Source organism: Balaenoptera physalus (genome assembly GCF_965194825.1).
Source record: "Balaenoptera physalus genome assembly, chromosome: 10".
Classification (NCBI taxonomy): domain Eukaryota; kingdom Metazoa; phylum Chordata; class Mammalia; order Artiodactyla; family Balaenopteridae; genus Balaenoptera; species Balaenoptera physalus.
Window position 1 is genome coordinate 71,835,362 of NC_138889.1, and position 10,572 is coordinate 71,845,933.

General features: G+C 47.1%; 1 pseudogene across 1 annotated transcript; it reads left to right on the plus strand.

Moving 5' to 3' along the window:
- Positions 1–566: 566 nt before the first annotated feature.
- LOC309636435 (kelch-like protein 34 pseudogene) lies at positions 567–10,337 on the plus strand (annotated as a pseudogene). The gene is made up of 2 exons: positions 567–627; positions 1,127–10,337. The product of its transcript is annotated as a kelch-like protein 34 pseudogene (transcript).
- The last annotated feature ends 235 nt before the right edge of the window (positions 10,338–10,572 follow it).

The following is a 10,572-nucleotide window of genomic DNA, read 5'->3' on the forward strand; positions in this document are numbered from 1 at the left end:
CTTCCTTTAGGCCAGAAATTAAATGTCACTTTCTCAGGGAGACCTTCCCTGACCCTTCAGACTAGGGTACCTCTTCCTATAGTATGCTCTTGTACTTGGAGTTTTTTCCTTTGCAGCACTCTTCGCAACTGTAATTATATGTTTGTATATAGTGGACAAGGTCTCTCTCTTCCTCTAGACTATAATTCTATGAAGGTAGGCACTGCATCTGCTGTTTCTGTCTACTGTTATATGTTTAACATGTAGCACATCGCCTGGTGTATAACAGATGATAAATAAATCAGTTTTGTTAATTAATGAATTCATATCTATTGTGACGAGATGACCAAGGTTGCAATACCTCTGAGAGTCTTGTCAAGGATAAAGACCACAGAATTGCTTTAGACCCAATCTGTGTGATTGAACTCAGCACCGCAGGTATAGAGGTGGAGAAAGCAGAAGGTTGCACTGATATGAAGTTTAGAGTTTTCAAAAAAGGTATGATGGAAGGAGGATAATGCTGGCTTTCATGCTGTGCTCTAAAATCTAGGCAGAGTAGGGAAGGAAGGGAAGTATTAAGGGAAGTGATGGACTTGGGAGGACAGAAGCCTGGTGGTATCCTGGATGCCAAGGGGCAGGTGCGGTGGGGTAAGAGTGAGAGAGCTAGGGAGCCAGGAGATGACAGTCAGAGGGTTAGTATACTAGATCTTAAGATCCCTACAGTGGAGTGGCTCCAGGTCTAGAGAAGGCCCAGGGTATAACCGTGGTGTGAAGTGATGGTTATTGTTGCCAACACTATGGAAGAAAGAGGCTAGGATGTTAAATGGTTTCACGTGGTACAGTCATCTGGGTGATGGCAGGACTTGAAGTAGAGAATTTAGGGACAGAGGTGGTCAGAAGGTAGCATAAATGGCATGAGCCTCAAAGACAGGCCCTCCCCTTGTTCCTTCCATCCTTGGATCACTCATTCAAGAGTCGAGGCCCCAGGACAGAATGTCTGATGGGCTGAGCTGGATGGCATAAGCCTCGAAGGAGAAGTGAATTTTGCATGTGATAGAAATGTGGTGGTAGGTTAGTGTCAATGGGGAATGATGAGGCTGCCAGTGGAGGCTCCAGTGGAATATGTGAGGTAGCTTCTAATCAAGAGACTGGAAGAGGGGCTTCCCTGGTGGCGCAGTGGTTAAGAATCCTCCCGCCGATTTCCTGTCTTACTGCAAAGCTCATGGCGGCGCGCTGCTCACTGGCTACCAGGCACTGCGCGCCGAGGGCTTCCTGTGCGACGTGACTCTGGAGGCCGAGGGCAACGAGTTACCGGCGCACAGGTCGCTCCTCGCGTGTTCCAGCGACTACTTCAGGGCACTGTTCAAGAGCCACACCCGGGAATCCCGGGCGCCCGTGATCCACCTGCATGTGCCGTTGGCGGCCGGCCTGCAGCGCCTGCTGGACTTCATCTACACCGCCTGGCTGCCGCTCTCCATGGACACCGTGGAGGACACGCTGGAGGCCGCCAGCTACCTGCAGGTCACCGAGGCCCTGGGGCTGTGCGGCTGCTACCTGGAGCGCCAGCTAGGCCCGGAGAACTGCTGCTTCGCCGCCAACGTGGCGGCGCGCTTCGGCCTGGTGCACACGCTGGGCGCGGCCGAGCGCTGCATTGTGAGCCACCTAAGGAGCTGCTGGCGCGGGGCGCGGGCCCTGCCGGGCTGCTGGAGCAACCCGCGTCGCTGAGGGCCGTGCTGGGTGCCCCTGACGTGGCGCACGTGCCCGAGGCCCGGCTGCTGGGCCTGGCCCTGGCCTGGCTGAGGCAGGAGCAAGAGGCCGAACGGCTGGCCCACTGCGCCGCGCTGCTCGAGCGCGTCCGCTTCGGCCTGGTGCCCACCGACATGCTGCGGCGCGTGTACTCGGGCTCCGGCCTCACCCTGCCCTCCCGGGTCAAGGGCCTCATCATCCAGGCCCTCAACTACCACACGTCGCCCTCCCGCCAGCCGCTCATGCAGGGCGAGCAGACCAGCGTCCGGAGCCCCCAAACCCGCATCTTGTTGGTCGGGGGGTGCAGGAGGCGGGAGGTGGTGACCGAGGAGGTCGTGGTCCCCCCGCGGGCAGCCAGGGGAGGGGCGCCGCGCAGGAGCCCGAGGAAGAGGAGGAGGAAGAGGAGCAGGTGGAGTAGGAGGAGGAGTGGGAGCTTACCCAGGACGTGGTGGCCTTTGACGTGTACAACCACCGCAGGCGCAGCCTCACGCGGCTGCCCGCTCCGCTACTGGGGCACAGCGTGTGCGCCGCGGGCAACTTCCTGTTCGTCCTCGGCGTGGAGAGCCCGTCGGGCGGCGGCTCCTCCCCCACAGCCGACGGCCTGCGGGCGGTCATGGCCCAAGTGCACCGTTATGACCCGCGCTTTCACGCTTGGACGACTGTGCCCGCTATGCGGGAAGCGCGGTCCCATTTCTGGTGCGGTGCCGTGGCCGAGGGGCTCCTGGCCGTCGGAGGCCTGGGCGCGGGCGGCGAAGCGCTGGCTTCAGTGGAGATGTACGACCTGCGCCGGGACCGCCGGACGGCGGCCGGGGCGCTGCCGCGGGCCCTGCACGGCCACGCGGGGGCCGTCGGGAAGTGCGGCGTCGTGTACGTCTCCGGGGGCAAGGCGGGGAGAGGCGAGGGCGGTGCCAGCAGCCTCCGGGACGTGTTCTCCCTGGGCCCTGGGGAGCAGGCGTGGAGCAAGAGGGCGCCCATGCGCACGGCCCGCTTCGGGCACCACATGGCCGCACTGCGCGGCGCGGTGTTCGCCTTTCTGGGGCGCTATGAGCCCTTCTCCAAAATCGAGCGCTACGACCCCGGCACCGACCAGTGGACTCGGCTGCGGCCGCTACCCTACGACCGCTTCTGCTATAGGCTGGCCGTGGTGGAGGAGACGGTGCTGCTGCTGGACTCACGCCAGGTGCCTACCCGCAACATGGTGGGTTATGACCTCGACCTGGACCGCTGGGAAGACACTGGCTGCGCGCTGCCTTGGGCCTGGAGCGGCCTGCAGTGCGCAGTGCTGCAGCTGGCCGAGGGTGGGGACGAGGAGAGGGAGGGAGAGGCCGGAGAGGCGCCAGATTTAGTGCTGGGGTTAATGGGTTAGTGAGCAAGTCGCCCCTGACCAGGGTTACAGAGCAACCCGTGCGTGGGCTTTTCCTTAGGCTTGGCCAAAGAGGAACATTTCCCCTTACTCTGAGAATGGGAGACAGGACGGGTCAAATTTAGAAGGATATATGAATCATCTTCATTGAACTGGGGATTTCTCGAAATTCTCATGCTGGGCTAGAGATGGACTTTGAAAATAAAACATGACCCTATTTTCCCTCTTGGAGTTAGTGTTTCCCAGGCGCTAAACAGTGATTACTTCTGTGCCAAACAGCCAAAAAACGTACCATAAGAAGTTATGTACAAGACCAGAAAATTCTTAGCTATAAAGACTGTAATAAATGGTTTTAGAAGATGGCATTATCTGAATAAATAAATATTTGTCTGAATAAATAGTGAAGGGAAAGTGCCTTGGTTAAACACATGCAATCATCGTAGGGAGAATTATGATTTTATGATCCAGAATCATGGTTATAGTTCTGCTCTGATGGTTTAATATAGATATGGAACTGAGAGGGAAAAAATCTCTAAGAAAGCACCATTTTTTTTTTGAGAAAATAACCTAGGTTAAGTTTTTCTGTACTTCATCCTTACTTACCCTAGTCTGCTTTTGCCCTGGCTTTTGGCAGCTCATTGGTTTTATTTCTGCAGCCCTTAGCCATAATAATCAGGCTTCTTTGGTTTAGTGGAACACCTAACAAAAACAAATCAAAACTCTATTTTGTTCATCCTCTTTAAATGTTCATTCTGCAGACATGCTGTAGGTAATATTTGTAAAAAAATATTTTTTAAGTTTATTTTTAATGGTACCCCCCCACCCTCTGCCCCACGTTCCCAAAAGAATCACAGAGAAACTAAAGAGGAGTAGGTGAAATTTTAAAGTTCCTGTCAGGTAAATGGGAAGCCAGCTTGATTTTGCAGGATCTCAGAGAAGATTCTTGTATACACTGGACAGGTGCTTCTTCTGGCTTGTACCACCAATGGAGTGACAAAGTTAAAACTTGTAACCGGGGGTGAGGTGGCGGGGTGGTGGCGGCTGTGTGATTAGGTCACAAAGAAATGTGATGAGGACTGCATGAATAAAATAGGTGATTTATAAGGAAAAAAAAAGAAAAAAAAAAAAAAGAATCCTCCTGCCAACGCAGGGGACATGGGTTCAAGCCCTGATCCGGGAAGATCCCACATGCTGCGGAGCAACTAAGCCCATGCGCCACAACTACTGAGCCTGCGCTCTAGAGCCCGTGCTCTGCAACAAGAGAAGCCACTGCAATGAGAAGCCTATGCACTGCAATGAAGAGTAGCCCCACTCGCCGCACCTAGAGAAAGCCCGCGTGCTGCAACGAAGACCCAACGCAGCCAAAAGTAAATAAATAAAATAATTTATATAAAATAAATAAATAAATGCATATGTGAAAAACTACAGTGAAATTAAAAAAAAAAAAAGAGACAGACTGGAAGAGAATATAGAGGAGGTATGACCTTGAGGGAGAGCCAAGTTACCACTTAGCAAGTTTTCTTTAGATGAAGAGAGTAATCTACCATGAACTTACAGTTTATAGGAGAGGTTTTCGTCTGTTTACTTGTTTTCCAACAGATTGAGGGTGGTTCCAGCAGTGAAAGTAAAAGTAACAACATGTAATAAAGAGAGGGCAGGCTCTGGGTCAGAGATCAGAGTTCCATTTCTTGCCCCATCGCTTACTTGTTGAGCATCCTTAGCCAATTTCTTCACCTCTTTGAGCTCAGTTTTCACATTTGCGAACTGATAAAAGTCATAACCGGCTTACTATGAGGATCGAATACAGAATCGGATGCAAAACTGCATTGCAACCTGTAAAGTGTTGCCCACATGTGAGTTGTTATTATCATTATGGTACAGTGAGTTAATGGTAGCCTGTGGATGAAAGTTCTTTAACTCTTGACTCTCACCTTAGAACAGTGTGGGAGGAAGGTGGGGCAAAGGCTCTCTCCATTTTACAGGTTCATCTATTCAGGAAACCTCATTGAGTGCTAATCCCATGTTAGTTACCGAGCTGGAAAGGGATAGTAAGATGAATCAGACACAATCCACACCGCTGGAGTTCATAGACTAACGCAGGAGACAGAGCGGTAACATGCTGAGCTGTGCTATGTGGTGTAATATTGGAACAGAGAGTGTTGTGTGAGCACAGAAGAAAGAGCCACTAGGGAGAACCTGAGAGAGCTCTGTAGTACAAGTGGCATGTGAGCTGGGAATTGAAGATTAAGCCAGAGAAGAGGATATGCCACGCCAAGTAAGTTAGTGGTGGAAATCCACATAGAACACAGGGCCACAAACAGGTAGTTACATGCCACCTCCCCAGTGCTCTTGGAAAGGGAAAAAAAGCCTCTTTGGTCCCACAGAGGAGCTTATTCTCTGCTTTGCTAAGGGCCTGGCTGCCATGGGAACGACACCATTTTTGCTTAGTCCCTTTGCAGTTTGCTGTCAACAACTTAACTGTCCGGGTGCAAAGGCACAGCTCAGATCCCCCAGATATGAGGCATCATGCTTGTTTCCGCCTCCTAGCCTCTTCCCAATTGTCTGATGATGCCTGTTACTGGCTGACTGCCCTGCCTTATATGGGAACCAATGAGAGGCCAGCAGGTCAACTTGTGAGCAGTTCTCCCAGGAAACCAGCAGGGCTTCAAAGGAATCATGACTTGTCGCACACCCCATCTCCTCTCACTGTTTCCTTCAATAACCTTGAGGAAAAACCAGATCCTGTCTGGTTCCCTTCCTCCTCAGTCCCTTAGTTCCCAAACTCTGATGGTACCCTTCTCACTTTTTCAAAGGGCATTGGTGAGGACCAACCTCATTCCCAGAAACTTGGGCCCTTGTCATGCTTAATAGCCAACAGTAATAAAAACCATGGCCTATCTATTTTATAGATGACGAAACTGAGCCTCAGAGAAGGTAAGAGGTGAGGGCCTTAGTTTGGGGGAGCCCTGTTGGAAGGACACCGGAACATGGGACCTGGACTGCAGCCTAAGGCATGAGAATAACGACAGCCAAACTTTGGCTGTCCAGCATCCATTTCCTCCTAACAGCACCTTGATTTCTGTACACACTATATGCAGTCTTGGTGGGAGTGGACATCCAGATGCCTATCTCCACTCCAGTCACTGAAGGGCTACAGAGTTCTACCCTGTGAGGTTGAAGGGAAATAGCAGAAGTTATCTTCCTGCTGAGACTAGCACCACACCTAGCCAACAGTACCTGCTCAGCAGATGTCATTTCTTCTTCAGCTGTCTGTTACTTATTATCTGTGTGGTGTTAGGCAAGTCACTTAACAATCTGTACCTCAGAAATGATGTGTGTAAAATTTACCAGCATTCCTAACCTGTATTACCTACTATGATTGTCATAATTATAACTTTATTAGCTCTCAAAACCGTGAATGAGTTGAATCAATTGTGGTATATCATCAGCGTGACCGAAACTAAAGTAATGTAGATGCAGACATTGACTTGTTGATATAGAAATTTATATCATTTATATGAAAAGGTCACATTATGATCATTTTTTGAATAAAATAAAAATATAAATGAATACATATCTGAAACGCTATATCCCAAAATGCTAACCAGAATTTATCTCTGGATGGTGAGACTGTGGACAATTAAAACAAATTTTTGCCTTTCTTCATTTTCTATCTTCAGTGAGCAGACATTATTTAGCAGTAATTAATTTTTAAGTTAAAAAAGGCCATCACTTAGGGGAGAAACAAGGACTCTGGCTTGATTTCAGCCAGGGGCAAATTCAAGGGGATAGGGCAAGGCAGCCAGTTTCCATGAAATAGATATGGATTCAGATTGGCAGTCACAGCATACTTCTGGATGGCACACTTCTGGTTGAAAGGAAGGTCTTGGGCGTGCCTAGATGCAGAATCCAACCCTCTAGGGGAGCTGGAGGCCCGAGTTCAGAGAACAATTTTTGTCCCTCCCCTGTCTATCTCTCCTACTGCATCTCCACCATTTTATCCCTCTGTTGCAAAAAAAGAAAAAAAAATAGCCATTTGGTTCCTCAGATATGCCGAACTCATTTCCACCTCAGGGTCTTTTAACCTCCTTACTTCTCTGAAAACCCTTCTAAGTTACCCTCCATCTACCAGCCACTATCTATCCCATTAGCCTATTTATTTCCTTCATAGCACTTATCCACTCTGAAAACACCTTATTTGATTGTTGTCACAAAAATGTAAGCTCATGAATGCAAAGATTTGTCTGGCTTGTTCACCATATACAAGCTGTGACAAGAATAGACCTTGCACAAAGTAGGAGCTCATCAAAATCAAAACTCATCAGGGAACAAAAATATTAAGCAGGGAAACTGAGGCAGAAATCCAATTGTGCTACTGGGATCCAGGAATGTGGAGGGTCAGCAATTGTGAGTTCACCTTTTGGGGCTGGATTCAGAGTCAGGAATATAAGGAAATCAATACTATTTCCTTTGCAAAAAAGCAGTTATCATATTAAAAGAAAAAAATAAAAGGGTGATGACACTTCCAGGGGAATATGACACAGTCTGTATGTATGAGTTTATTGGAAGTCTGGGCTAAATGAGTAACTTCCTGAATGATATGAAAAGTGATGAGGCTTGTGGCATTCTGGAAAAATTTGACACAAATTGTGCACTAAAGCAATTCCATGGAATGATGTTTGATAGTTTAAATGGTCACTTCATTTAGAAGGTTTTGGCCTGAAGTTATGACAACTGAAAAATTTTCACACACACCAAAATTCCTGGTATATAGCTGTAACTCAGCTTTTCTGGGACGCAAAGAAGCAGGTAGCTAGAGTTCTATGCCACACCCTCTGTGAACAAGTAGGACAAATGAGGAGGGGGTGCGTAGGGAAGAGTTGAGACTTATTTGACACCTTTTACATGCCACATACTAATGGCATGAAGTTTCTCATTTAATAACCCTGCAAGGCAGGCATTATTTATTTCCATTCTCAGATGAAAAAAATTAGGCTGAAGCAGGTTGACCTGCCCAAGATCACAGTAAATAAATTACAGAGGAAAATCTGATCCCAGGTTTATTTGACTCCAAAGCCTGCACATTTTCTACCACACTTGCCTCCCTAGCATTCCTGGAAATCCCCTTGATGAAATGTATTGCTCATCTTTAAAAATAAAAAAAGAGAGAGGAGGCAATAATATGGTCTAAAAGGAGGCAGGAAGTAACAGGAAAAACTAAGTAACCCACAAACTATTAGGCTGAATCAAATGACATTGCTATTATCTGATTTTTTTTTTTTAAGCTCATAAAAGAGGCAATTTCACATGGTTCAGCCCCATGGTATATGTGCTGTGGATGAAGATCACAATGAAAATACTATTATAACCACTCTGTCACTCATTTGTACACAACTTTACATATTACATTTTATTGCAATTTCAGTAACCCTTTCAGATGGGTAGGGTAAGGATAATTATTCCCATTTTATATATGAGGAAAAGCAGATTTGGTAACCCAGCCTGCCTTACTGGAGCAGCATTTGCCCTTAGGCAAACCTGTAACTTTTTTTTTTAAGGCCTCTACCTGCCCCCATGCTGTCCCACCCTCCACAACTTATTCTGTCAAAATAATTTTTGATTTGACTCCTATGACAGGCTCCTAACTGGTCTCCCATGACCCCAATCTATTCTCCAAACCATAGCCAGAGGTTTTTCTAAATGCAAATCTGATAGTTTCACTTGCCTTCTTAAAATCCTTAGTACTTCATTCTCTACAAGATGACGTTCAAATGCCTCAGCCTGGCCTTCATGATCTGACCCTTGTCTACTATCTCCAGTCTCACCGTCTGCCCCCAACACACCCTATGTTGAGAAGAACCCGCCTCTCTGTGCTATGCACTTCTGTGACTTATCCAATTGTTCTGTGGCTGGAATGGCCTTCCTTCTTCCCCATCCCTTATCTGACATTCAGCATGCAAATTTATGCTTTTCAAGGCTTAGTTCAAATGTCATCTCTTTGTGAAAACTATTTTGACTTTCTTCTGACAGTCACCAGTTTTCTGTGCTCTTATAGCAGCTGGTGTATTTTTATAAGACTTATTAAACAGTCCTCTGATCGGGTGTTTATGTGTCCTTAAAATATGCACCAAATTGTATCTTACCCTCAGTAACTTCAGGACAACGCACAGCACTAGACATGTAGCTGGTATTATCAGTCAGAACCCAGGGGTCCTAGAAAGTCCCTGCCTTGTGCCTTAGGTTGGGGAATACGGGGAAAATCTTACTTACAGGTTGAGTGCCCCAAACCAGGGCACACTCTTCCATGGCTTTTCCAGAGTTCTCTACAGTGAAGGCATAAGCGAGGGACTACCTGAACTTGGATTTATACTTCTATTACCAAGGCTTATTTTCATTAAATAGTGTCTATGAGTATACAGTCTGTATGAATTACCTAAGAACATCTGCATTTTATAAGTTACATTTCACACAGACACCTAGGCCAGTGATGGAGCACCTAGGAATCAAGTTGTCTTTTGTTGCCACCATGATAGTGACACATTTAATTCAATTTGATGAACAATGAACAAGTTACTAACACAAAATATAAAACCACCAGGAGCACATATGGTCACAAAGACGAGCTATTAGACCAAGAACATTCAGCTAGCCAAATATTCCCATAATGCTTCTTTATTAATTTTAAAATTTGGGAGCAGGTTTTAATGTGTTAACATTTATAGAGAAGAAACATAAAATTGACAAAATTCTTTCTACCAAATTTTCTTGGACCTGGGAAAAAAGACTACCATTATTTGATTTTAGCTGTGGGAACACATTGGTCCAGCTTGTGGAATCCTAGTGTACTAGCAGAGAAAGTTTGAAAACCACACTCTTCACAGTCATACCTTTACTCAAAGCATGAGTGATAGTCATACATTTACTGAAAGCACGGGGTCATTAAAAAAAAAAAAAGTGTGACCTTAAACAACTTCATAGAGAGAGAACATTTTGATTACGACTAATTAAATTCACTTTTTTATGTTGTTGGGCTTTAAGAAACTCTTTGCATAGCTTAGTAGAGTTCAGAAATTTTCCTGGACAGACTCCTTGAGCCACATAGCATTTTCCCCACGTTCTGGCTGGTGCAATCCTATGCGTTAAGATTCAGCCTCCACCCTCTTTATAGGAGAAGGCAGTGCTTACTTACAAGGAGATGCTAGTTCTCTGGGTGGCCCAAGACATCAAGATTACAGATCTAAAAATCACAAGAGCTTGCGAGAGCACCAGAATCACAAACCAGAATCACAACTGGCTGCTGGATAATCATCGACAGGAAGACACTGGACTTCACCAAGGAGGATACCCCACGTCCAAGGACAGAGGAGAAGCCACAGTGAGACGGTAGGAGGGGCGCAATCACAGTAAAATCAAATCCCATAACTGCTGGGTGGGTGACTCACAGACTGGCCAACACTTATACCACAGAAGTCCACCCACTGGAG